General features: G+C 38.8%; 1 long non-coding RNA gene across 4 annotated transcripts; it reads left to right on the plus strand.

Annotated features, from left to right (window-relative positions):
* Positions 1 to 1,731: 1,731 nt before the first annotated feature.
* On the plus strand, positions 1,732 to 27,045 carry LOC135966592 (uncharacterized). 4 transcript variants are annotated; one of them, XR_012421350.1, is made up of 4 exons: positions 1,732 to 3,065; positions 7,065 to 7,205; positions 7,655 to 7,726; positions 26,843 to 27,045. It is a non-coding gene; the product is annotated as an uncharacterized lncRNA (long non-coding RNA). The 4 variants fall into 4 exon arrangements; XR_012421351.1 differs by having other exon boundaries at positions 1,732 to 3,030; XR_010580018.2 differs by lacking the exon at positions 7,655 to 7,726 and having other exon boundaries at positions 2,031 to 3,065.
* The last annotated feature ends 284 nt before the right edge of the window (positions 27,046 to 27,329 follow it).

Consider the following 27,329-nt stretch of genomic DNA (forward strand, 5'->3'; position numbering starts at 1 on the left):
TTGACTGTGCACTGTTTTTCCCACATCTGTGAGCCTGGAATCCCAAAGGGTAGGAAAGAGAATGGGTGAGCAAAGAGCTTAAGAAATGATTTCTGGGAGAGCATAGCAGAATATATCCCCTGGGTCTGGTGGGACCATTGGCTATGATAGGACATAAAATCTGTATATTGTAAGCATAATTGTTTGACAGCTTTCTGTATTTTCTTCATTGTTTTCCATTTGTGCTTTCTTCGGTGGGGTTTTTAAAAATGAAGGTCCTTCTGAAAATTACTGCCTGTCTCACCTATGCTGAAAGCAAATACAGAAATGAAGGACTTTTTTCCCACTTGGATCCAAATTTTAAAGATGGACTTGGAAATGGGGTGGGAGCAGGCAGGAAGACCAGTGAGGATTTAGGGAAGAGTCAGGGTGGGCCTAAACAGCTATTACTTCTGGCCCAGAGAGCCTCCTGCCAGCCTGTGTCTTCCAGAGGGTTTGGGTTTTGTTTGATTACCTTACTTCTGGATACACCACGGACTTTTGGTGATTTGTTTATGTAAGAACAGAGATTGAAGTGACTCTGAAGAACAAGAAGCGCTTCAATGTGACTCCAGTGGTTTCCAGCCCTCCCCAGTTCATCACCTGTGCAGCTGCCAGAGTGATCAATCTAAAAAGCAAACATTATTCATCACCTCAGAATAGAATCTCTCCATGCTAACTAACCTGGTTTGATTCCCATTTACCTTTTGGGCTTATCTGCCCTACGTATATTTTCTAGCCATGCTAGACTGCTTGATTTTTTTATCATTCCTCCTCCTTATCTCCATAACACATGCATGCGCACATGCACGAACACACGAACACACACACACACACACACACACACACACACACTTCTTGCCAAAGTGCCCATTCCCTCACTTAGAATGGCAAATCTTTTTCATCTTTTAAGGTATAGGAAGTCTTCTCTGACTTTATTCTGGCTGACTCAAAATGCCTAATTCCCAGGCTCCCGCAATACCCATAACACATGGCTGCAATTGTACTTATTAACTTGTATCATCATAATCTGTTTATAAGTCAGTTTTCTGAACCAGACCATGGGCCATGGGCTCCTTGAATGTAAAACAGTCTTCTTCATGTTTGTATCACTGTGTCCAATAGCCACTTATAGCTGCTCAATGCATGTTTGCAGAGTGAATGAATCCTGGGAATTGCCTGATGTAGCACTGTTTCTGTGTAGAACCAGCTTTAACGCAGAGATGTAATAATCATCTGCAAAAGGAGAAATAACATTCATATGGGGAGACTTTACACTCATTCCAAGATAAAGATGAAAATCACATTAATTGTTTGAGCATGGGCTCCATTCAGAACCTTCAGGTTGGGAGCTTTGAGCCCATTGGTATTTTATGTTTATTTACACATGGCAAAATCTGGTTTCCTGTTTTCAGAGAAAATGTTTTTCGCAAAGCTTTATTAAAATGTTCAAACAGTCTCACAGACATCATATCTCTCTCACAACACAACTCTTTAGTGTAAACAAATCAGAAATGCAAGGATTAAATTCCCCTTCTAGCATATGTGGGTTTAAAAAGAAAGCAACCATGCTTAACAAAATAAGCTCTGAGCTTTACTGCACCTCTGTTTAGATGGAAGCTCAAGACCCCCAGTCAACCAGAGATGCATCAAGGGCCCCCTATGCCAACTGCAAAGAGCTAGAGAAAGAGGGAGGGAATGCACAGAAGGAGATGAGCCAGAACAACCCTTCAAGCCAAATGCTTTCATCTTCTATACAATAAGAGGAAAAAGCTTGAGTAGATGTCATTAGCACATCAGCTGGGCTGGGCACCCATTCTTATTTTTTCAAACAAATAGACTTAAAAGCCAGACCCTCTTATTACCAGTATATAATTCCTATTGACACGGAAAGGGGTAAGCAGGTTTTTTGTTTGTTTTATTTTTAAATGAATGATAGTTTGGGAGTCTGAAATCAGACACAGCAGGGAGAAAACAACTGCATGTGTTTTCTCCGAAATGCAACAGTACACGCATATCGAAGTGACTGGCTGTCACCGCTATAATGTCGCCGTCTTCCCTAAAGTAAGCAATTGGGAAACAAACAATTGGGAAATTAGAAGATGGCTTTTCTTGCGATTCTCCCTTCTGAAGGTCTAGACTGCTCTTGCTTATGTGTACAATAGATCCACTAACAAAGAAAATTTTGAAAGCACAGCACATATGCTCATCTGTACATTCTGAAAGCCACATGGGATTTTTTTTTTACATTTTAGCTTACTTTCAGAAGCTGAAGCTGTCATTAAGTAAAGGGAAAAGCCTGCTTTCAAGCATGAATCATTTTTCACAGACTTCATTAAAATAAAATAAACGTCTTTGCTAGTTAGTGAAAGGCAGTCAGGGAGGGTGAGAAAGGAAACTCTAACTCTTCCTTCTGTGCTGAAGATAAGGAAAGATGGTTCCCATTCCTGCCTTTTAAAAGAGGTGGAAGACGACACATCCATCCTAAAGATAGATAAAATGAAACATGAGGATGTCATTGGAGATAGACTGGCCCAGGGACTCAAAATAAATCAACAGCAGAAGCACAGACAGAATTTCGGTTTTCTGATTCCAAGGCTAGTGCTTTGTACCCTAGGTTTAGGGATGCTTCCAAGTTTGGGGCCAGCGATAAGCAGTTTCCTACTTTCTGTACAACATATTCCAGAAAATGTTACCAAAATTGAAGGTGCAAAAACTACACTAATATATTTTAAGGGAGCTTCTCTTCCCAGATGATATGGTTTGGCTGTGTTCCCACCCAGATCTCATGTTGAATTGTAGTTCCCATAATCCCTATGTGTTGTGGGAGGGACTTGGTGGGAGGTAATTGAATCATGGGAGTGGTTACCTCCATGCTGTTCTCGTGATAGTGAGTGAACTCTCATGAGATCTGATGGTTTGATAGGGGCCTTTTCCTCTCTTCACTCTGCACTTCTCCTTGCTGCCACCATGTGAAGAAGGACATGTTTTGCTTCCACTTCTGCCGTGATTGTAAGTTTCCTGAGCCTCCCCAGCCCTGTGGAACTGTGAGTCAATTAAGCTTCTTTCCTTTACAAATTACCCAATCCTGGAATGTCTTTATTAGCAGTGTGAGAATGGACTAATACGCCAGATTTCTGAAAGATACTACAATATCAATCTTTAATTATAACTTTTCCCCCAATAAGTTTGACAATTTATTTGAAATAGTTTATGCATCCCCTTTTAAATTTTCAAATATTTTGACCCATCAAAAAGAATAATATAAAAGCATCTGTGTGTCCACCATCCAGCTTAAGAAATAAGATATTTGAAATTTAGTGGAAGCCCCCAATATTCCTTTTTCCTCCCACACCGGTGACCACTCTCCAGAATTCAATATTTATTGCTCGCATTTATTTGACAGATACAGGCACTCTGACAGGTGCTGTTCTATGCCATTTACAAAATCTTTACAAATACTGACAATCCTTATAATAACCAATCCTTCTAATAACCCAGTGAGGTGGAGAGTACAGTTATCCTTGTTTAACAAAGTACAAAACTATGACACAGAGAAATTAAGCAACTTGCCTGAAGTCACACAGTTAGCAAATTACAGAGCTAGAATACAAATACAGGAGTCTGGATCCTGAGTCTGTGCTACTAGTATGCTGTGCTGCCCAATTCCTTCCTCCCTCCCTCCCTCCCTCCCTCCCTCCCTCCCTCCCTCCCTCCCTTCCTTCCTTCCTTCCTTCCTTCCTTCCTTCCTTCCTTCCTTCCTTCCTTCCTTCCTTCCTTCCTTCCTTCCTCCCTTCCTTCCTTCCTTTTTTTCTTCCTTCCTATCTGCCTATTTATCTGTCCTTAAACAAAACACATTACCATTTCAGCATCATCATGATGCCATAATCATACAGTATATATTCTTCTGCAACTTGCTCTTTTCCTCTTAATGTTATATTTATGAGACTAATCCACATAGCTGCAGGTAGTTCTCACTCATTCATTTCATTGCAGATTATTATACCCCAGTGTGAACATACAGAATTATCCATTTTAATATCGATGAACACTTATGGGCCACCAGAATATTTTCCTATTACAGACGTTGTTGTTATAAACATTCCTGTCCATGGTTCCTGTGCACACATGCATTTTTTTTTCTCAAGGGTATTTGCAGGTGTAGAATTGCTGGATCAAAGGGTGTGTTTATCTTTAAGCACATCACATATCACCAAATTATTCTCCAAAGGGGTTGTACTAATTCACACTCTTCCAGCAGATGAGTTATTTGCAAAACTAGGTATTGTTAGACTTTTATAATTTTGTCATCTTGTTTTTAATTTGCATTTTCCTGATTACCAGTTAGGTAGAAGAGTGTTTTAAGTATGCTCTTCTGAATACTGCTTGCTCACAATTTTTACCTTTTTCTATTGAGTTGTCTTTTAAAATTAATTTATAAGAGTTCTTTGTGTATTCTGCCTAATAACCCATGTCCATTATATTCATTAGAAATATTTTCTTCCAAAGTGTTCTTGTAATGAACATAATGAACATAGGTTCTGAAGACTACTCAAAAAGGCCAATATATATCTAGAAGTAGAATCTCAGAATCATAAATTTATGTTTAACTTAGTAGGGAACTTCCAGGTAGATTTTTTTTTTTTTTTTTTTTTTTTTTTGAGACGGAGTCTTGCTCTGTCGCCCAGGCTGGAGTGCAGTGGCGCAATCTCGGCTCACTGCAAGCTCCGCCTCCCGGGTTCACGCCATTCTCCGGCCTCAGCTTCCCGAGTAGCTGGGACTACAGGCGCCCGCCACTGCGCCCGGCTAATTTTTTTCTATTTTTAGTAGAGACGGGGTTTCACCATGGTCTCGATCTCCTGACCTTGTGATCCGCCCGCCTCGGCCTTCCAAAATGCTGGGATTACAGGCGTGAGCCACCGCGCCCGGCCTCTAGGTAGATTTCTAAATTGGTTGTAATATTTTAAGCTCCCACCAAAAAGGCATAAGGATTCTAGATGCTCCATATTCTTATTGATACTTGGTGTGGTCAGTCTTTTTAATGTTAGCCATTCTAATGTGTGTGTACTGATATCTCCTTGTTTCAATCTGAATTTCCCTGATGATTTATGATGTGCATTTTTCCTTTGCTTCTTGGCCACTCGTATATCTTCCTTGTGAAATGTCTATTAGATCTTTCGCCCACTTTTAAAAATTAGGTTGTTTGCCTTTTTTTTTTTTTTTTTTTTTTTTTGAGATGAAGTCTCTCTCTGTCGCCCAGGCTGGAGTGCAGTGGCACCATCTCAGCTCATTGCAAGCTCCACCTCCCAGATTCAAGCAATTCTCCTGCCTCAGCCTCCCAAGTAGCTGGGACTACAGGCGCATACCACCGCGCCTGGCTAATTTTTTGTATTTTTAGTAGAGAAGGGGTTTCACCGTGTTAGCCAGATGGTCTCGATCTTCTGACCTCGTGATCTGCCCGCCTCAGCTTCACAAAGTGCTGGGATTACAGGCATGAGCCACTGCTCCTGGCCTAGGTTATTTGCCTTTTTACTATTGAGTTGTAGGAACTGTAGTGTGTGTATATAGATAACATATGTTGAGAATCTTTTATCCCGGTATGTAGCTTGCCTATTTACTTTTTAACAAAGTCTTTTGAAATGTGGAATACTTTCAGTTACTCTATTTTATCAGTGTTATGTGCATCAGTAATTTTTAGGGATTCTGTCTAAGGAATCTTTGCCTATTTCAAAGTTCTACATATATTCTCTTATGTATTTGTCCAGAAAATTAAAGTTTTAGCCATAATGTTTAGGTTATATGATCCATCTCAAATTAATTTTTTTGTGAATGTGAAGTATGTCAATTTTTTTTTCTTCCATACATCCAGTTATTCTATCTCATTTGTTGAAAAGATATTACTTACCTAGAGATGTTTAGGTGATTTGCCACCTTGGTCAAAATCAACTAGTCATATAAGTGTAGGTTTACTTCTGGTCTCTTTATTTGTTTCCAGTAATCTCTTTGTCTACCTTTTCAGCAATACTAAACTATCTTAATTGCTGGAACTTGTGTTTAGTCTTAAAATTAGATGGTTTAAATCTTCCACTTTTGTTTTGCTTTTTCAAGATTGCTTTGGCTATTCTAGATCCTTCGCATTTCCATATAAATTTAAGTCCGTTTACAAGTTCTACAAAAATCCTGCTGGGATGTTGATTGCTATTGCATTAAATCCACAGATCGACTTAGATGAAGTGCATTAAGACTACAGATTAACTTGGCAAAAAGCAGACATCATAACATATAGAGTTTTCCAATGCATGAACATGGTATATTTCTCCATCTGTTTATGTCTCCTTTCATTTATTTCAGTACCGGTTTATAGTTTTCATTATAGAGGTCTTGCATATATTTCATAAAATGTATTTTTCACTGTATCGTATTTCTGATACATTAAATGGTATTTTGGAAATTTAATTTTTCATTTTTTTGTTGCTGAATTGTAGAAATGCAATAGTTTTTTATATAGTGACCACACATCTTGCATGTAGTAGACAGCTTTTGATGGCCTCCAGTGATCCCTTCTTTTTTTTTTTGAGATGGAGTTTCGCTCTTGTTGCCCAGGCTGGAGTGCAGTGGCACGATCTTGGCTCACTACAACCTTTGCCTTCAGGTTTCAAGCAACTCTCCTGCCTCAGCCTCCCGAGTAGCTGTGATTACAGGCACCCACCACCACGCCTGGCTAATTTTTGTATTTTTAGTAGGGACAGGGTTTCACCATGATGGCCAGGCTAGTCTCGAACTCTTGACGTTGTGATCTGCCCACCTCGGCCTCCCAAAGTGCTGGGATTACAGATGTGAGCCACTGCGCCCAGCCCAATCCCTTCTTTTGATATTCATATCCTTGTATAATCCCCTTCCCTTGTGTTTGGGCTAGACCTAGTGACTTTCTTCTAACAAACAGAAAATGGCAAAAGAGATGCAATATCACGTCATGTTAGGTTACAAAAATACTGACTTCTGCTAACACGAACTTGCTTTCATTTGCTTGCTTTCTCTGATGGAAGTCAACTGACATGTTGGGATTTGTCCAGTGGAGAAGGACCATATGGCAAGAAATTGAGGGAAGTCTTCAAACAGTGCAGTGAAAAATTAAGGCCTTCAGTCCAACAGCCATCAGGAACTGAATCCTGCCAACAACCACATGAGTAAGTGAATCCTCCTTTACCAAGCCTTCAGATGAGTCTGTAGCCCCACTTGACACTTTGATTGCAGCCTTGTGAGAGAACCTGGGGCAGAGGCACTCAGCTGAACATCACCTGGATTTGTGATTCATGATTTAATAAATGGAATCATGATATAATAAATGTCTGTTGTTTTAAGTTGTTACTTTTTGAGGTAATGTTATACAACAATAGACAACAAATACACTACAATCCTACTAAATTCACTTATTAGCTCTAATTATTATTTCATAGACACTAAGATTTTCTACCTATACAATTACATTTTCTACCAATAAAAACCAGTTTACTGTTTACTTCCCATCTGTATTCCTTTTCATTTGCTTGTTTTGTTTTATTGCACTGACTAGGAACAGGAATATAATGTTGAATAGAAGTAATGATATTGCCTATCCTTTCCTTGTTCTCCTTAGGAAGTATGTGTTCAATTTTTCACCAAAGAGTATAATGTTAGCTGTAGTTCTTTGTAGATGTCTTCCATCAGGGTAAGGAAATTCTCTTCTGATTCTAGTTTTGTGAGGGTTTTTTTTTTTTTAATCAGGAATGGAAGTTGAATTGTTTTAAAATGTTTTCTCTATTTTTATTAACATGATTATATTAATTTGATGATTTACATTAATTAATTTTAGAATGTTAAACCACCCATGAATTCCTGGCATAAAGCCAACTTGGTCATGAAATATTATCCTTTTCATATATTGCAGAATTAAATTTGTTAATATTTTCATGGGGACATTTGAATTAATATTTATGAGAAATATTGTATTTTCTTTTAATGTCTTTTTCTGGTTTTGGTATCAGAGTTATGCTAGCCCCATCAAGTAATTTGAAATTTTTTCTTCCTCTCTATATTATAAAAGTGTAAAATTATTATTTGTATCTTAATGTTTGATAAAATTAAACAGTGAAGCAATCTAGGCCTAGCATGCATTTGCTTTGCTTTTAATTTATTAATTTAATATAAATTTGTTACTGTATTTTAATTACACATTAAATCTAATGGATACAGGGCTACCCAAATATTCTATTTCTTCTCGTGTCCGTTTCAGTAATTACTGTCTTTCAAGAAATTTTCTATGTTATATAAGTTGCCAAATTTGTTGGCATAAAATGTTTCATAATATTTCCTTATTGTCATTTTAATGTAAATGATATCGATAGTAATTATTCCTCTTTCGTTCTTGATACTGGTTATTTGTTGGGTTTTTCTTTTAGCCTATGAGTTTTTTTATTTTTATTAATCTTTTAATAAATCAACTTTTATTTTTATTTTTGTAGAGATGTGGTCTCACTACATTGCCTAGGCTTGTCTTGAATTCCTGGGCTCAAGCAATCCTCCTACCTCAGCCTCCCAAAGCACTGGGATTGCAGGCATGAGCCACCATGCTCAGATTCAACTTTTTCGCTTATTGATTTCTCTCTATTGTTTGTCAGCTTTTTATTTTATTTATCTTTTCTCTTAACCTTAGGAATTCATTTCTTCTAATGATACTGGGTTCAATTTGCTTTTCTTTTTTAGCTTTTTAAGTTGGTAACTTGGATCATTATTTTTAAATATTAGTCTTTTTCAAATAAGAACATGAGCTATAGATTTTCCTCTTAACATTATTATAACGACAACCTACAAACTCTCATATGTTGTCTTTTTATTTTCAGTTCAAAATATTTTCCTAATTTTCTTTCACATTTTTCCTGCTCCAATTTGTCTCTTTTCTCTACCAAATATTGTTCCATATGACACGAAGCTCGGTTTATTCCCATAAGCCCTTTGTTTTTCTTTCTGGGCTTTGATTTGGATAGATTCTACTGCCTGTCTTTAAGTCTGATTTTTTTTCAGCACGATTTCATCTGCTAATAGTACTGTCCAATCAATATTTTGGTTTGGCTATTTTATCTTTCAGCTTCATAATTTGTGACAAGTCTTTTAAATTTTTTTTTATTTTCTATTTTTCGTTTTCTTTGCCAAGTTGTGATGGAATCTTTTTTTCCTTTTAAAATAGTTTTGCCTTCTCTATGGAGACTCCTTATTTGTTCCTTCAATATGTTTCTGTTTTTCTTCAAATACTTGAACAATTTATACAGTCTTTTTCTATTACTCCTATCATCCGTGTGACTTCTGGGTCTGTTTCTGTCAACTAAATTTCCTCCTTGTTAAGGGTACCATTTTCTTGCTTTTTCACATGTTTGCTAATATTATTAGATACTGGACATTTTGAATGTTACACTGTTGAGTATAATTGTCTTTTTTAGAGTGTTGAGTTTTTGTGGGAGCATTTAGTTACTGATGAATCCACTTGATACTTTTAGGAATTGTCTTTAAGTTTTGTTAGGAAGAGTATAGTGTAGCCCTTATGCAAGCGTCAGTTGTGCTTCTTTGGGAGCCTCTACCACATGCCCTGTGGGTTCAACGAAGCCTTGTCACTCTGTCTGGTTGGAACTCAAATGCCTCCTGGCCTTTGTTAGCTCCACTGTTCAGCTCACTAGTAGCTCCACTAGTATTTCTTCCCTGGTCATTCTTTTTTTGCTCAGGCTTGTAGAGTCTCTGCATATGTGCAGGTTAATATGTGCCAAAAACTCAGAGGATCCTCTAAGTAAATATTTAGGCCTCTCTTTTGCTGTAGCTCCCTCCTTTTTGGCATTCTGCTCTGTAAATTCCAGCCACTCTGAGGGTCCTGAACTCCAATATCTGTCTCTCCAATTCAGCAAGACTGCCGTGCTCTGTTTGAGCTTACTCTACCTGTGCCACAATCTGCAAAGTGCCTTCAGGCAGGTGATTGCAGGGCTCGCCCAATTTCATTCTCTTTTCTCAGGGATCACAGTCGTTTGTCACTTTTGTCCAACATCTGAAAACAGTAATTAATATATTCACCCAGTTTTATAGTTGTCTGAAATGAAAGAGCTAATCTGATGCTAATTATTCCATCATGGCTTAAGAGATTTTAGTTTTTAATCATAAATGTGTTTTAAATTTTATTGAATGCATTCTTTTTTACCTATAAAGGTTATCTTGTGACCTTTCTTCAATTTGTTATGGTGATGAATTACTTTAATTACTTTAATAACTTTGTTTAACTTTAATAACTTTTCTAATGATAAAATGTCCTCATATGCCTGGGAAAAACCTAACTTGATAATGATTTTAAAAAAATACTTGCTAGCATTGTTTTGCCAATGTTTTATTTAGAGTGTTCACATACTTAAGAATGAAATCAGCTTATCTATTTTCTTTCTCATGCTGTTTTTTTATTTTGGTATCAAAATTACGCTAATCTCTTTTTTTGCTTTTACTACTACTTTTAATTGATACATAATAGTTGTACATACTCTGGCACACAATGTGATATTTTGATACATGTATTCAATATGTAATTATTGAATCAGGATAATTAACATATCTATCACCTCAGACATTTATCATTTCTTTATGTTGGGAACATTCAACAATAAATTGTAAATTATAGTCACCCTGCAATGCTATATAGCACGAGCACTTATTCCTTCTATCTAGCTGTAATTTTGTGTCTGTTAACCAACCTCTGAATAACCCACTTTTTCTGCAACCCCCAACCATTCCCAGCCTCTAGTAATCACTATTCTAATCTCTACTTCTATGAGATTGATTTTTTTGGTTTCCACATACAAGTGAGAACATTTGGTATTTGTCTTTCTGTCCCTGGCTTATTTCACTTACATAATGTCCTCCAGGCTCATCCATGTTGTCACAAATAACAGGATTTCATTGTTTTTTATGGACGAATAGTATTCTGTTGCATATATATACACCACATTTTCTTCTTTTTTCCAGCTTTTATTTTAGATTTATAGGTTACATGTGTAGGTTTTTTTTCCCCCTGGGTATATTGCGTGATGCTGAGGTTTTGGGCACATATGATCCCATCACCCAGGTACTGTGCATTGTACCCAACTGTTAAGTTTTCAACCCTTACTCCACTTCTAGTAGTCCCCAGTTTCTATTGTTGCCATCTTTATGTGCATGAGTACCCAATGTTTAGCTCCCGTTTATAAGTGGGAACATGTGGTATGTGGTTTTCTTTTCCTGCACTAATTGGCTTAGGATAATGGCCTCCATCTACATCCATGTTGCTGCAAAGGACATGATTTCATTCTTTTTTATGGCTGTGAAGTATTTCATGGTATACATACGCCGTATTTTCTTTATCCAGTCCACTGTTGATGGACACCTAGGTTGATTCCATGTCTTTGCTATTATGGACAGAGCTGCGATGAACATGTGAGTGCATGTGTCTTTTTGGCAGAATGATTTGTTTTCTTTTGGCTATATACCCAGTGATAGGATTGCTGAGTCGAATATACCATGTTTTCTTTATCCATTCTTCTGTTGATGTACACAGTTGATTCCATGTCTTGGCCGCTGTGAATAGCGCTGTGCTAATATTTTATAAGATACAGGGAATGTGTTAGTTTCTTATTGCTTCTGTAGTAATTCGCCACAAACTTAGTGCCTTAAAACAACACAGATGAATTAACTTGTAGTTCTAGTAGTCAGAAGTACAAAATTCACTTCACTGACTGAGATTAAGGTGTCATCAGTGCTGTGTTCATTCCATAGGCTCTCAGAGAGAATCTGTTTTTGTTGCCTTTTTTATCTTCTAGATGCTGTCTGCATTCCTTGGCTCATGGTCCGCTTCTAGACAGCAATCGCATTACTCAGAGCTCTGTTTCTGTGGTCACGTCCCTTCTCTCTGACTCTCCTACTTCCCCTTCACTTAGAAAGACATGTGTGATTACACTGGCTTCACCTAAATAATTCAGGATAATTATCCTGGATATTACCCAGGATAATATCCCTGTCTCAAGATCCTTAATTATATCTGTGAAGTCCTTTTGCTAAGGCAGATATTTCCAGGTTCCAGGAATTAGACTGTAGATATCTTTGCGAGGCTATTATTCTGTCCAGCATAAGAGGGGAGAGCATTTCTCAATTTTTTTCTTTTTAGAAGATCTTATGTAAGATTAGAATTATCTGTTCTTTGAATATCTAACAAAACTTACCTGTAACATTTGTATGTGACATTTTTGTGAGTGGATTTAAAAAAGAAACCAGACAAAGTATAAGTGTGTGTGTATTTCAAAACAACCATAACAATATTATTATTAAGGATGTGATGATTACTTGCAGTATTTTTTTTTACTATAAGATCTATCCCTCTACCATCAAAATACTATGCTTTAAATAGCTTTAAATAATTTTTCTCTTTTTAAAAACTATATATATTCAAATTAATGTTGTTATGGTCATGACTGAGGCAGATATGCTATTGAGGGCTTCTTGTATATTGGTGCTTTTCAAACTTTTTTTTTTCAGACAGGGTCTCACTCACACTGTCACCCAGGCTGGAGTGCAGTGGCACAATCTCAGCTTACTGCAACTTCTGCCAACCACTTTTGTGATATAAATTGCTAATGTTTTTGCAGATTTATCATTTGTCATTGATTTTGCTTGTGATGTAGGTTTTTAGTGGATTTTTTATTAGTTATTTTACTTTGTCATGCAAAGTATTTTTACCTTTTATCTTTATGTGATCAAATTTATTAGTCTTTTTCCCTTGTTGATGCTTGTTTTCAAATCATACTTAGGAAGAGTTTTCTCCATTTCCAAGCTATAAAAGCATTTATGCATGTTTTATTCTAGTACTTATATGGTTTTATTGTTTAGACAAATCTCTGACCCATTTGGGATCTGTTCTAGCTTCAGTGTGAAAAATTGATCCAATTTTACCTTTTTCAATTTAGTTATCACAACTCCTCTTATTTAAAATTTTCTTTTTTTCCACTAATTTTACATGTTTTTTGTCATATGCTAATTTTTATATGCATTTGAGTCTATTATTGGGTTTTCTATCTGTTCATTGATGTGCCTATCTACTCATGAGCCACCACCTAACAACGTTAAGCACAGGGTCATTCCAATCTATTGTAATGTTATGCATGTATTTAGTAGGGATACCCCTCCCCCATCATAGCCTTTCATTCTGAATGTTTTTCTGGCCGTTCTTTCTTGTTATTCCAAATGTACATTATAATCAACTGGAAGCAGCTCCAGACAAAAAATACTCATAGTATCAGTAATTTTATGTGAACTGAATTGAATTTATAAATTAAAAAATTTACATTTTCTATGTTGAATCTTCCTATCCAAAAACATGGTATGTTTTTCTATTTCCTTATGTCTATATTTTGATCCCTAAGAAAAATTTTCTCATGTGTGGTTTGGATATTTCTTGTTATCTATGCCTATCATTGTTTTTGTTTTATTTTCCTTTGCTATTACAAAATGGAATCCTCTCTTTCATTGTATCCTCTAACTGGTTGTTTGTGTATATGAAGGTTATCGATTTATGATTGTTGGTTTTCATAATTTGGTAGTTTAATAAATTCTTTTATTGTTTGTAATAGTTTTTCCATTGATTCTTTTGAGTTTTCTAGAGAGATAACCATACTGTCAACAAATAGTTTTGCCTCAACCTTTCTAATTCTTATGCCATTAATAGCTTTGCTTGTCTCATTGCATTGTTTGTACACATTCTTTAATTTTATTCTTTTCCTTTACCTATGATTGCTGAGTTGAATGATTTGTCCAATGAATTTTCAAATAAGGTTATAGATTTTGATTACAAATATCTATCTTTATTTCAATTATATTAGGTAGAATACAGACCTGATTTTATCATATCAACACTTTTATGCCTATATTTTCTCTCATTTAAAAAAAATAATAGGGCCGGGCGCGGTGGCTCAAGCCTGTAATCCCAGCACTTTGGGAGGCCGAGACGGGTGGATCACGAGGTCAGGAGATCGAGACCATCCTGGCTAACACGGTGAAACCCCGTCTCTACTAAAAAATACAAAAACTAGCCAGGCGAGGTGGCGGGTGCCTGTAGTCCCAGCTACTCGGGAGGCTGAGGCAGGAGAATGGCATAAACCCAGGAGGTGGAGCTTGCAGTGAGCTGATATCCAGCCACTGCACTCCAGCCTGGGCGACAGAGCCAGACTCCGTCTCAAAAAATAATAATAATAATAATAATAATAAGTGCAAAATTGGTAAACTATGCCAGCAAAACCACAATCACTGCTAAGTAGACAAAGGGTAAATATAGTTAAAATGCTAGTATTGGACAGCAGACAGTACCCCCAGGAGGTGATCGCTTATGTGATCTTGTAGCAAAGGCAGACTAGCAAGTAGGAAATGACTCTATTAAAAATAATGCAGATAAGTCCAAGTGTTGCAAGAGTTAGAATTTTCACAGGTTGAAGAATAACTGCATTTTCTTTTACACCTGAGAGGTTTCTGGGGCAATCCTCTCCATTAAGATACAAACAGATTATCACAAACTACTAATGCGGATAATCACATCTTTTTTCTATTAAATGATTCACATATAGTACTAGTGCATCGTCTCTCTCTAAGCCTTCTTTTATTTCTTCTTCTACTAGAAGACAAAGGATAGGGCAGGGAAAATATGCTATCCCCTCAAAATATCAATTATCCTTCTAACTAACTGTTTCTAATTCTTTAGCCGGACTCACTTTCTCTTGCTATCTAGCAATAACAATCAAGGCAAGATTTACCATTAGCTTTCAGTTTCCCTACCTAAGCAGAGACTCTTGAAAACTATTGTTTTATTATGAAGTAATGTATACCGATAGTGAGAATATCATGTCTATTATTCTGTAATTTCATCATCCAAATACAAATATTGACATTTAATGTTTATTTTCCTATTTTAAAAATATATTGTTTTGCAATGATGGATTTGCTACCAGAAAGGGGTCCTGATCCAGACCTTAAGGGAGGGTTATTAGATCTTGTGCAAGAAAGAATTTAGGACGAGTCAACAAAGTGAAAGCAAGTTTATTAAGAAGGTAAAGGGGCCGGGTGCAATGGTTTACACCTGTAATCCCAGTATTTTGGGAGGCCAAGGTGGGCGAATCACCTGAGGTCAGGAGTTTGGGAGCAGCCTGGCCAATATGGTGAAATCCTGTCTCTACTAAAAATACAAAAATTAGCTGGGCGTGGTGGTGGACGCCTGTAATCTCAGCTACTAAGGAGGCTGAGGCAGGAGAATCGTTTGAATCTGGGAGGTGGAGGTTGCAGTGAGCCGAGATTGCACCACTGCACTCCAGCCTAGACAACAGAGTGAGATCCTGTCAAAAAAACAAAACAAAAACAAAACAAAAACAAAAACAAAAAACAACGAAAAAGAAGCAGCAGCAGCAGCAGAAGCAGCAGCAGCAACAGAAGCAGAAAGTAAAAGAATAAAAGAATGAAAAGAGGCCGGGCGTGGTGACTCATGCCTGTAATCCCAGCACTTTGGGAGGCCGAGGTGGGCGGATCACAAGGTCAGGAAGTCGAGACCATCCTGGCTAACACAGTGAAACCCTGTCTCTACTAAAAAAATACAAAAAATTAGCCGGGTGTGGTGGTGGGCACCTGTAGTCCTAGCTACTCGGGAGGCTGAGGCGGGAGAATTGCGTGAAACTGGGAGGCAGAGCTTGCAGTGAGCTGAGATCGCGTCACTGCACTCCAGCCTGGGCGACAGAGCGAGACTCCCGTCTCAAAAAAAAAAAAAAAAAGAAAAAAGAATGAAAAGAATGGCTACTTCATAGACAGAGAAGCAGCATGGGCTGAATATACTTATCGTTATTTCCTAATTAAATGCTAAACAAGGGATGGATTATTCCTGAATTTTCCAGGAAAGGGGTAGGGAGTTCCCATAACTGAGGGGTTCCCCCCCTTTTTCGACCTTATAGGATAACTTCTGACGTTGCCATGGCATTTGTAAACTGTCATGGTGCTGATGGGAGTGACTTTAGCATGCTAATGGGTTATAATGAGCAGTGAGGACAACTAGAGTTTGCTTTAGTCGCCATCCTGGTTCTGGTGGGCTTTGCCAGCTTTTTTTGTTGTTGTTGTTACCATATTCCATTTTATCAGCAGGGCCTTTGTGACCTGTATCTTGTGAAACTAGTCCTGCCAACCTCCTGTCTTATCCTGTGACTAAGAATGCCTAACCTTCCGGGAATGAAGCTCTGCAGGTCTCATCCTCATTTTACCCAGCCCCTATTCAAGATGGAGTCGCTCTGGTTCTAACATTTCTGACAGATACACAAGACATACATTTGTCAAATCCATAGAATGTATACGGCTCAAAGTGAATCCTAATGTAAGCTATGGATTTGGGTTGGTAATTGTGTGTCAGTGTAGGTTCTTGTGCTATAAGAAATGCACCACTGCTGTGTGGGATGTTGATAGTGGTGGAGGCTGTAAATTGGAGAGCAAGAGGGAATCTCTGTACTTTCTGCTCAGTTTTGCTGTGAACCTAAAATTGGACTGAAAAATAAAGTCTATTAAATTAAAAATATCGTTGACCCTGGCACAACACAGGTTTGAATTGTGAGGGTTCTCTTATACACGGAGATTTGTCAGTAACAGTTACCTCAAACGTGCCTGCCTCCCCTTCCACCTTTTCCACCTCTTCTGCCTCTGCCACCCCTGAGACAGCAAGACCAACCCTTCTCGTCCTCCTTCTCCACAGCCTACTCACTGTGAAGACAATAAGGATGAAGGCTTTTATGATGACCCACTTCCACTCAGTGAATACCAAATATGTTTTCTCTTCCCTCTGATTTTCTTAAGAACATTTTCTTTTCTCCAGCTTATTTTATTGTAAGAATACAGTATTTAATACATATAACATACAAATATGTATTAATCAACTGTTTATGTTATCAGTAAGGCTTCTGGTCAAGAGTAGGCTGTTAATAGTTACATATTGGGGGAGTCAAAAGTTATACACAGGTTTTTGACTGTATGAGGGTTGGTTCTTCTAACCCCAGTGTTGTTCAAGGGTCAACTGTATATATATAAATGAGTTATCTGCTATTTTTATTCAATAATACTATATATTACATGGTATATTTTATGGATATATATACTTTTTGAGACAAGAGTCTCGATCTGTCTCCCAGGCTGGAGTGCAGTGGAACAATCTCGGCTCACTGCAATCTCTGTCTCCCAGGTTCAAACAATTCTCATGCCTCAACCTTCCAAGTAGTTGGGATTACAGGCATGCACCACCATGCCCAGGTAATTTTTTTGTATTTTTACTAGAGATGGAGTTTGATCATGTTGGCCAGGCTGATTTCAAACTCCTGGCCTCAGATGATCCACCTGTCTCAGCCTCCCAAAGTGCTGGGATTACAGGTGTGAGCCACCGCACCTGGTCTGATACATATTTTTTAACTTAAGTTTTTAAATGTTTTATATTGCAATTGACTGTCCTTATAAGTAAATTTATGACTATTTCCTAGTAAAAATCATAGAAATAAAATATTGACTCAAAAGAAATGCTCATTTTTAAAACTTGTTTGATACTTATCTCTCATAAGGGTATAGTAAAGCTTTGAATTGATATTTGATTGAATAACTGGTAGCTTTTTGTGGTGAGGAAGGGAGTAAAGGGTCTGGGTAGCTGGTTTTCACTGGTGAGGGCAGTTGATACTAGAGAGAAAAGGGAAGAGTAAAGTTCCTGGTTTTTTCCAACTACACCCTACCATCTCATCACTCAAAGAGATATGGCACCTCTCCAAAAGAAAAATCTCCAATGCTACACAGTTACTGAAATGCCTGCGTTATAAACCTCTCCCCAACTGAGACCCACAGCCAACAGGACTTGTGATTCTATAAGAGAGGATATATTGAAAAAGGAGGCAAGTATGTCCACTTCTGTATGGCAGAAAATTAGACTAATGAATTTCAAAATTTCAGAATGAGGGTCTAATAAATTAGCAGGGGCTTAGTTATCTGTGAACCTGCACGGAGCAGTGGGAGGAGCTGGGCTTTTGTCAGACAGAGCCTGGGCTCACTGAACTCGACTCTTCCACCCAACGTTTTCGTGTTCTTGGCCACTGGACTCTCCTGAGTCTCAGTGACATCTTCCATTCTAATTGGCTTGTGAGACATGATGAATATGTGTGTCCAGTGCCTAGCACAATGTCTGTCACATAGTATATGCTCACGAAATATGTGATCTCTCCTCATTTTATAACAGAATGCCCCAATAATAGAGACTAACTGAGGTATCATGTTCTTTTTCACAGTAAACTCTGTTGTAGTTCCCTACATATTAAAATCCTGCTTCAGAACAGCCTGTCCACAGTGATGACAATGGGCAGCCTGGTCAACCCCTCCCCCACCTCTGCCACCAAACCTCTGTTGCCACTCCTATGGGAACTTCCTCCCTGACCCAACCAAAACCCCCATTGCAAAGGGCACTACAGACATGCCACTTCTTAGATGTCTCCCAGCACTACCATTTACCGAACCTTCTGCCAGTCAATATTGCCAGAGGCCCCTACCTCCCCCTGGTACTACTCCACCCCATGCCCTCTAAAAGTTGCTCCATCTAGAAGCCTTGTTCCCTTGTCTCTGGGCTGAGACTGGATATCTTCTGGCATTCCCAGTTAGAGCTGGAGCAATTTCCCACAGTCATCTATCCACAAATAGTGGGAAGGTTTAGCTCACTGACCTTTGAGTTCCTTTGTGATAAGCAAGTTGATACAGTAGGAAGAAATCTTGACTGTGAACTCAGGATGCCTGATTTCTAGTTCCCATCCTGCCGCAGTCTAGCTGGGGCCTTAGGCTTAGTCATTTCACTTTTCTGTGCCTCAGTTTCTGAATATGCAAAAAGAAGAAGTCAGACTAATAATCATCCTGGTTGAGCATTCATCTTGTTCCAGATCTTATGCTCATCTTTTTACACATGATGGGGACAAAATAGCGGCATGTGTGCATTGACAGTCTCAACCCTAGGGTTTTCTAGGGGTATAGAAATACTAATGCATCAAAACCCTTAGCCCTCTGGGTAACCCAGCAAAGCCTCAATTACTTTTTCATGCAAGACCCAGATTTCTTTAACATCCATGGTGTGATAATGGCAGCAAGAAGCAGTTCAGCTTTTACACATTACCCAGCATCATCTCATGTAATCCTCATGACAAGTCTGTGAGGTTGGTATTGTTCTGTTTTACATATAAGGAGAATGAGACCCAGTGAGAGTAAATAAGATACAAGGTTACCTAGTTAATAAATGTGATCTGATTTCAGAACCTATTTCTAAATGACTATGCTTTCTGCCTTAGTGTACTGTTCATGAAAATCTCTAAGCTCCCTTCCATCTTTATGATTTTACACAGGCTTTTGTGGACTAGCCTGGGAAATTTTCTACTGTCGTTTTGATGAGAGAGCATGTTTAGATGTGCTAACAATTGACTTTCAAATAAAAAACTTTAAATTTATTTATTTAGAGATGGGGTCTCACACCGTCAACCAGGCTAGAGTACAATGGTGCAATCATGGCTCACTTCAGCCTCCAACTCCTGGGTTCCAGCAATCCTCCTGCCTCAGCCTTTCAAGTAGCTGGAACTACAGATGTCTGCCACCATGTCTGGCTAATTTTTTTAATTTACTTTTTTGTAGAGATGGGGTCTTGCTGTATTGTCCAGGCTGGTCTCAAATTCCCCTCCTCAAGCAATCTTCCCACCTTGGCCTCCCAAAATGTTGCAATTACAGGCAGGAGCCACCTCACTTTGCAAAAAGCTTCCTTAATAATAATAACAATAATGCAGTCCCATTAAATATCACCTATGTGTGTATTTGGTGTAAAAAAACAGCAAATCAAGTCTTAGTCTTTTTTTGTTTGTTTGTTTTCTTTTTAAGACAGTGTCTTGCTCTGTCACCCAAGCAGGAGTGCAGTGGTGCATTCTTGGCTCAGTGCAACCTCCCCTTTCCAGGCTCAAGCAATCCTCCTGACTCAGCCTCCTGAGTAGCTAGGACCATAGGCGTGTGTCACCGTGCCTGGCTAATTTTTAAATTTTTTGTAGAGATGGGGTCTCACTATATTGCCCAGGCTGGTCTTGAATTACTGGACTCAAGCCATTCTCCCTCCTCAGCCTCCCAGAGTGCTATTACAGGTGTAAGCCACTGTGCCTGGCCTGTCTTTATCATTTTAGCTGCACTCTCAGCCTCAGTTCTGGTCTCCTGCCAACTTCCCATTCTCAACAATATTCAGTCACTTGACCACTCTGGCCTCACCATGTCACATCACCCTCCCTGCAAGCCCAGCCCACTGCATAGATGTTATCAATCATCAAATTTAATAGTTTTTCTTTAAAAATCCCTCAAAACCTGTTTCTTTCAAGCCCAGCCCACTGCATAGATATTATCAATCATCAAATTTAGTAGGTTTTCTTTAAAAATCCCTCAAAACCTGTTTCTTCCTTCAAAATTTTACTGCCACTCCTCAGGCAGGACGGTCTACCTCACATGTCCCCCACAGCACCAGCATCTTAAGTCCTGCTCTCACCTTCCAGCTGGCCAGAGTCTGATTCAGTCACAACACATAGGACAGCAAGAACCAGGTCAGGAGCAAGAGATGGGTTTCCAGGGACCTGAAGTCCTAGCAACCCCCATAAATGTGAAGAGAAACATTAAGCTGTATGCAGGTTTTTGACTATATGAGGGTTGGTTCCTCCTTGGAAAAAGCCAGAAGTCCAGGATGTCAGTGATGCAAGCAGCCTTCTCACCTTAACTGTGGACAAAGGGAGTTTTCCAGGGCCACTGAAACTGCAGGACAGCTTCGGAAACTGAGACAACGATGCTATGCCCTTTCCAGAGTGCAGAGAAAAATGTGTTGGGAGGGTCGAGTCGCTGTCTTCTAAGTCTGATATTGTTAGAGAAGGTAGCTAGGCAGACATGAGTAGGGCAGGAGAGGGCTTCCCCTCCAGGAATGTCAGACAACGATCAGGTGATGGTCAGGTGGTTATCAAACGGTCGCTCTAAAATGATAATTCATGGCAGCTGGTGCCAGGGAACGGCTGTCTCCTAGAAGATAGAAAACACCTAAGGCTGGTGATCAGCATCTTCCCAATAAGATCTCAGGAGTTGGGTAAGCAGGCTTAAGCATGTGCACTAAGAGGCAAAATGGAAGAGTTTAACTGTCATATGACCTTCCTCCTAAAGGAAAAATGCCTCAAACAAGCACGTACACAACTTCAGTAAACACACCACCGCCTGCGGCCCCTTCCAAGTACTGGCAGGCCACCACACATGCAAACAGCCTGCCTCAAGGAAAAATCAAGGGAAGAGAGATGCAAACCCTGGAAGCATGCCAATGATAAAACTCCAGATCAAGGATCAGATGGGGCACTTGCATCTTTCAGGTCACACACTTGGCCTTCTTCCAAGTGTACTTTATTTCTTTTTGTTCCTGCTCTAAAACTTTTTTAAAAAAATACTTTAAGTTCTAGGGTACATGTGCACAACGTGCAGGTTTGTTACATATGTATACATGTGCTGTGTTGGTTTGCTGCACCCATTAACTCATCATTTGCATTAGGTATTTCTCCTAATGCTATCCCTCCACCATCCCCTGACCTCACAACAGGCCACAGTGTGTGATGTTCCCTGCTCTGTGTCCAGGTGTTCTCATTGTTCAGTTCCCACCTATGCGTGAGAACATGCGGTGTTTGGTTTTCTGTCCTTGCAATAGTTTGCTCAGAATGATGGTTTCCAGCTTCATCCATGTCCCTACAAAGGACACGAACTCATCCTTTTTTATGGCTGCATAGTATTCCATGGTGTATATGTGCCACGTTTTCTTAATCCAGTCTATCATTGATGACTTTCGGTTGGTTCCAAGTCTTTGCTATTGTGAATAGTGCCACAATAAACACATGTGCATGTGTCTTTATAGTAGCATGATTTATAATCCTTTGGGTATGTACCCAGTAATGGGATCGCTGGGTCAAATGGTATTTCTAGTTCTAGATCCTTGAGGAATTGCCACACTGTCTTCCACAATGGTTGAACTAGTTTACACTCGCACTAACAGTGTAAAAGCTTTCCTATTTCTCCACATCCTCTCCAGCACCTGTTGTTTTCCTGACTTTTTAATGACCGCCATTCTAACTGGTGTGAGATGGTATCTCATTGTTGGTTTTGATTTGCATTTCTCTGATGACCAGTGATGTTGAGCATTTTTTCATGTGTCTGTTGGCTGCATAAATGTCTTCTTTTGAAAAATGTCTGTTCATATCCTTTGCCCATTTTTTGATGGGGTTGTTTGATTTTCTTTCATGTAAATTTGTTTAAGTTCTTTGTAGGTTCTGGATATTAGCCCTTTGTCAGATGAGTAGATTGCAAAAATTTTCTCATATTCTGTAGGCTGCCTGTTCATTCTGATGGTAGTCTCTTTTGCTGTGCAGAAGCTCTTTAGTTTAATTAGATCCCATTTGTCTATTTTGGCTTTTGTTGCCATTGCTTTTTGTGTTTTAGACATGAAGTCCTTGCCAATGCCTGTGTTCTGAATGGTATTGCCTAGGTTTTCTTCTAGGGTTTTTATGGTTTTAGGTCTAACATTTCAGTCTTTAATCCATCTTGAATTAATTTTTGTATAAGGTGTAAGGAAGGGATCCAGTTTCAGTTTTCTACATATGACTAGCCACTTTTCCCAGTACCATTTATTAAATAGGGAATCCTTTCCCCATTTCTTGTTTTTGTCAGGTTTGTCAAAGATCAGATGGTTGTAAACGTGTGGTATTATTTCTGAGGCCTCTATTCTGTTCCATTGGTCTGTATCTCTGTTTTGGTACCAGTACTATGCTGTTTTGGTTACTGTAGCCTTGTAGTATAGTTTCAAGTCAGGTAGTGTGATGCCTCCAACTTTGTTCTTTTTGCTTAGGATTGTCTTGGCAATGAGGGCTCTTTTTTGGTTCCACATGAACTTTAAAGTAGTTTTTTCCAATTCCATGAAGAAAGTCATTGGTAGTTTGATGGGGATGGCATTGAATCTATAAAATTACCTTGGGCAATATGGCCATTTTCATGATATTGATTCTTCCTATCCATGAGCATGGAATGTTCTTCCATTTGTTTGTGTCCTTTTTTATTTTGTTGAGCAGTGGTTTGTAGTTCTCCTTGAAGAGGTCCTTCACATCCCTTGTAAGTTGGATTCCTAGATATTTTATTCTCTTTTTAGTAATTGTGAATGGGAGTTCACTCATGATTTGGCTCTCTGTTTGTCTGTTAATGGTGTATAGGAATGCTTGTGATTTTTGCACATTGACTTTGCTGAAGTTGCTTATCAGCTTAAGGAGATTTTGGGCTGAGATGATGGGGTTTTCTAAATATACAGTCATGTCATCTGCAAACAGGGACAATTCGACTTTCTCTTTTCCTAAGTGAATACCCTTTATTTCTTTCTCCTGCCTGATTTTTCTGGCCAGAACTTCCAACACTATTTTGAATAGGAGTGGTGAGAGAGGGCATCCCTGTCTCTTGTTCTAGTTTTCAAAGGGAATGCTTCCAGTTTTTGCCCATTCAATATGATACTGGCTGTGTATATATGAAACATACAAACTATATGTCTGTCATAAATAACTCTTATTATTTTGAGATATGTTCCATCAATACCTAGTTTGCTAAGAGTTTTTAGCATGAAGCACTGTTGAATTTTGTCAAAGACCTTTTCTGCATCTATTGAGATAATCATGTGGTTTTTATCTTCGGTTCTGCTTATGTGATGGATTACATTTATTGATTTGTGTATGTTGAACCAGCCTTGCATCCCAGGGATGAAGCCAACTTTATCTTATTGAATAAGCTTTTTGATGTGCTACTGGATTCTGTTTGCCAGTGTTTTATTGAGGATTTTCACATCGATCTTCATCAGGGATGTTGGTCTAAAATTATCTTTTTTTGTTGTTTCTCTGCCAGGATTTGGTATCAGGATGATGCTGGCCTCATAAAATGAGTTAGGGAGGATTCCCTCTTTTTCTATTGATTGGAATAGTTTCATAAGGAATGGTACTAGCTCCTCTTTGTATCTCTGGTAGAATTTAGCTGTGACTCCATCTGGTCCTGGACTTTTTTTGGTTGGTAAGCTATTAATTATTGCCTCAATTTCAGAGCCCATTATTGGTCTATTCAGTGATTCAACTTATTCCTGAATTAGTCTTGGGAGGGTGTATGTGTCCAGGAATTTATCCATTTCTTCTAGATTTGCTAGTTTATTTGCATAGAGGTGTTTATAGTATTCTCTGATGGTAGTTTGTATTTCTGTGGGATCGGTGGTGATATCCCCTTTATCATTTTTTATTGCATCTATCTGATTCTTCTCTTTTTTCTTCTTTATTAGTCTTGCTAGCAGTCTATCAATTTTGTTGATCATTTCAAAAAATCAGCTCCTGGATTCACTGATTTTTTGAAAGGTTTTTTTTGTTTCTCTATCTCCTTCACTTCTGCTCTGATCTTAATTATTTCTTGCCTTCTGCTAGCTTTTGAATGTGTTTGCTCTTGCTTCTCTAGTTCTTTTAATTGTGATGTTAGGGTGTCGATTTTAGATCTTTCCTGCTTTCTCTTGTGGGCATTTAGTGCTATAAATTTCCCTCTACACACTGCTTTAAATGTGTCCCAGAGATTCTGGTACATTGTATCTTTTTTCTCATTGGTTTCAAAGAACATCTTTATTTCTGACTTCATTTGGTTATTTACCCAGTAGTCTTTAAGGAGCAGGTTGTTCAGTTTCCATGTAGTTGTGCAGTTTTTAGTGAGTTTCTTAATCCTGAGTTCTAATTTGATTGCACTGTGGTCTGAGAGACAGTTTGTGGTGATTTCTGTTCTTTTACGTTTGCTGAAGAGTGCTTTACTTCCAACTATGTGGTCAATTTTGGAATAAGTGTGATGTGGTGCTGAGAAGAATGTATATTCTGTTGATTTGGGGTGGAGAGTTCTGTAGATGTCTATTAGGTCTGCTTGGTGCAGAGCTGAGTTCAAGTCCTGGATATCTTTGTTAACCTTCTGTCTCGTTGATCTGTCTAATATTGACAGTGGGGTGTTAAAGTCTCCCATTATTATTGTATGGGAGTCTAAGTCTCTTTGTAAGTCTCTAAGGACTTGGTTTATGAATCTGGGTGCTCCTGTATTGGGTGCATATATATTTAGGATAGTTAGCTCTTCTTGTTGCATTGATCCCTTTACCATTATGTAATGGCCTTCTTTGTCTCTTTTGATCTTTGTTGGTTTAAAGTCTATTTTATCAGAGACTACGATTGCAACCCCTGCTTTTTTTTGCTTTCCATTTGCTTGGTAGATCTTCCTCCATCCCTTTATTTTGAGGCTATGGGTGTCTCTGCACGTGAGATGGGTCTCCTGAATACAGCACACTGATGGGTCTTGACTCTTTTTCCAATTTGCCAGTCTGTGTCTTTTAATTGGGGCATTTAGCCTATTTACATTTAAGGTTAATATTGCTATGTGTGAATTTGATCCTGTCATTATGATGTTAGCTGGTTATTTTGCTCGTTACTTGATGCAGTTTCTTCCTAGCATTGATGGTTTTTACAATTTGGCATGTTTTTATAGTGGCTGATACCGTTTGTTCCTTTCCATGCTTAGTGCTTCCTTCAGGAGCTCTTGTAAGGCAGGCCTGGTGGTGACAAAATCTCTCAGCATTCACTTGTGTGTAAAGGATTTTATTTCTCCTTCACTTATGAAGCTTAGTTTGGCTGGATATGAAATTCTGGGTTGAAAATTCTTTTCTTTAAGAATGTTGAATATTGGCCCCCACTCTCTTCTAGCTTGTAAAGTTTCTGCTGAGAGATCCACCATTAGTCTGATGGGCTTCCCTTTGTGTGTGACCCAACCTTTCTCTCTGGTTGCCCTTAACAGTTTTTCCTTCATTTCAACCTTGGTGATTCTGACAATTATGTGTCTTGGGGTTGCTCTTCTCAAGGAGTATCTTGTGGTGTTCTCTCTATTTCCTGAATTTGAATGTTGGCCTGGCTTGCTAGGTTGGGGAAGTTCTCCTGGATAATATCCTGAAGAGTGTTTTCCAACTTGGTTCCATTCACCCTGTCACTTTCGGGTACACCAATCAGACGTAGATTTTGTCTTTTCACATAGTCCCATGTTTCTTGGAGGCTTTGTTCATTTCTTTTTACTCTTTTTTCTCTGAACTTCTCTTCTTGCTTCATTTCATTAATTTAATCTTCAATCACTGATACCCTTTCTTCCACTTGATCTAATCGGCTACTGAAGCTTGTTCATGCATCTTGTACTTCTCGTGCCATGGTTTTCAGCTCCATCAGGTCATTTAAGGTCTTCTCTACACTGTTTATTCTAGTTAGCCATTTGTCTCATCTTTTTTCAAGGTTTTTAGCTTCTTTGCGATGAGTTCCAACATCCTCCTTTAGCTCAGAGTAGTTTGTTATTACCAGCTTTCTGAAGCGTACATCTATCAACTTGTCAAAGTCATTCTCTGTCCAGCTTTGTTCCGTTGCTGGCAAGGAGCTGTGATCCTTTGGAGGAGAAGGGGTGCTCTGGTTTTTAGAATTTTCAGCTTTCCTGCTCTGGTTTCTCCCCATCTTTGTGGTTTTATCTACCTTTGGTCTTTGATGATGGTGACCTACAGATGGGGTTTTGGTGTGGATGTCCTTTTTGTTGATGTTGATGCTATTCCTTTCTGTTTGTTAGTTTTCCTTCTAACATTCAGGTTCTTTAGCTGCAGGTCTGTTGGAGTTTGCTGGAGGTCCACTCCAGACCCGGTTTTCCTGGGTATCACCAGTGGAGGCTCAGTTGGAAATGCAGAAATCACCCGTCTTCTGTGTCGATCACACTGGGAGCTGCAGACCGGAGCTGTTCCTATTTGGCCATCCTGGAATGGACCCTCTAAAACTTTTTAATAAACTTACTGATGCTCTAAAACTTGCCTTGTCCTCTCACTCTGCCTTATGCCTCTCCACTGAATTTTTTCCTCCAAGGAGGCAAGATTCAAGTTGCTGCAGACCTCTACAGATTCACTGCTGCTAACAAAATCACTGCTGACCAACTCATCTCAAGATAGAAGTCAGAGTGGCTCTGTTTGGCTGGCTTATTCACCCAACACAGATCTGGGGCAAGGAAAGGTGCAGAGAACTGGGGGCAAGGGAATCTGAGGACTTTGTTATCCTTTAAATTCTAGACTCTGAGAAGTCCAGCCTGCTTTTAGG

Source organism: Macaca fascicularis, chromosome 12 (assembly GCF_037993035.2).
Source record: "Macaca fascicularis isolate 582-1 chromosome 12, T2T-MFA8v1.1".
Taxonomy (NCBI): domain Eukaryota; kingdom Metazoa; phylum Chordata; class Mammalia; order Primates; family Cercopithecidae; genus Macaca; species Macaca fascicularis.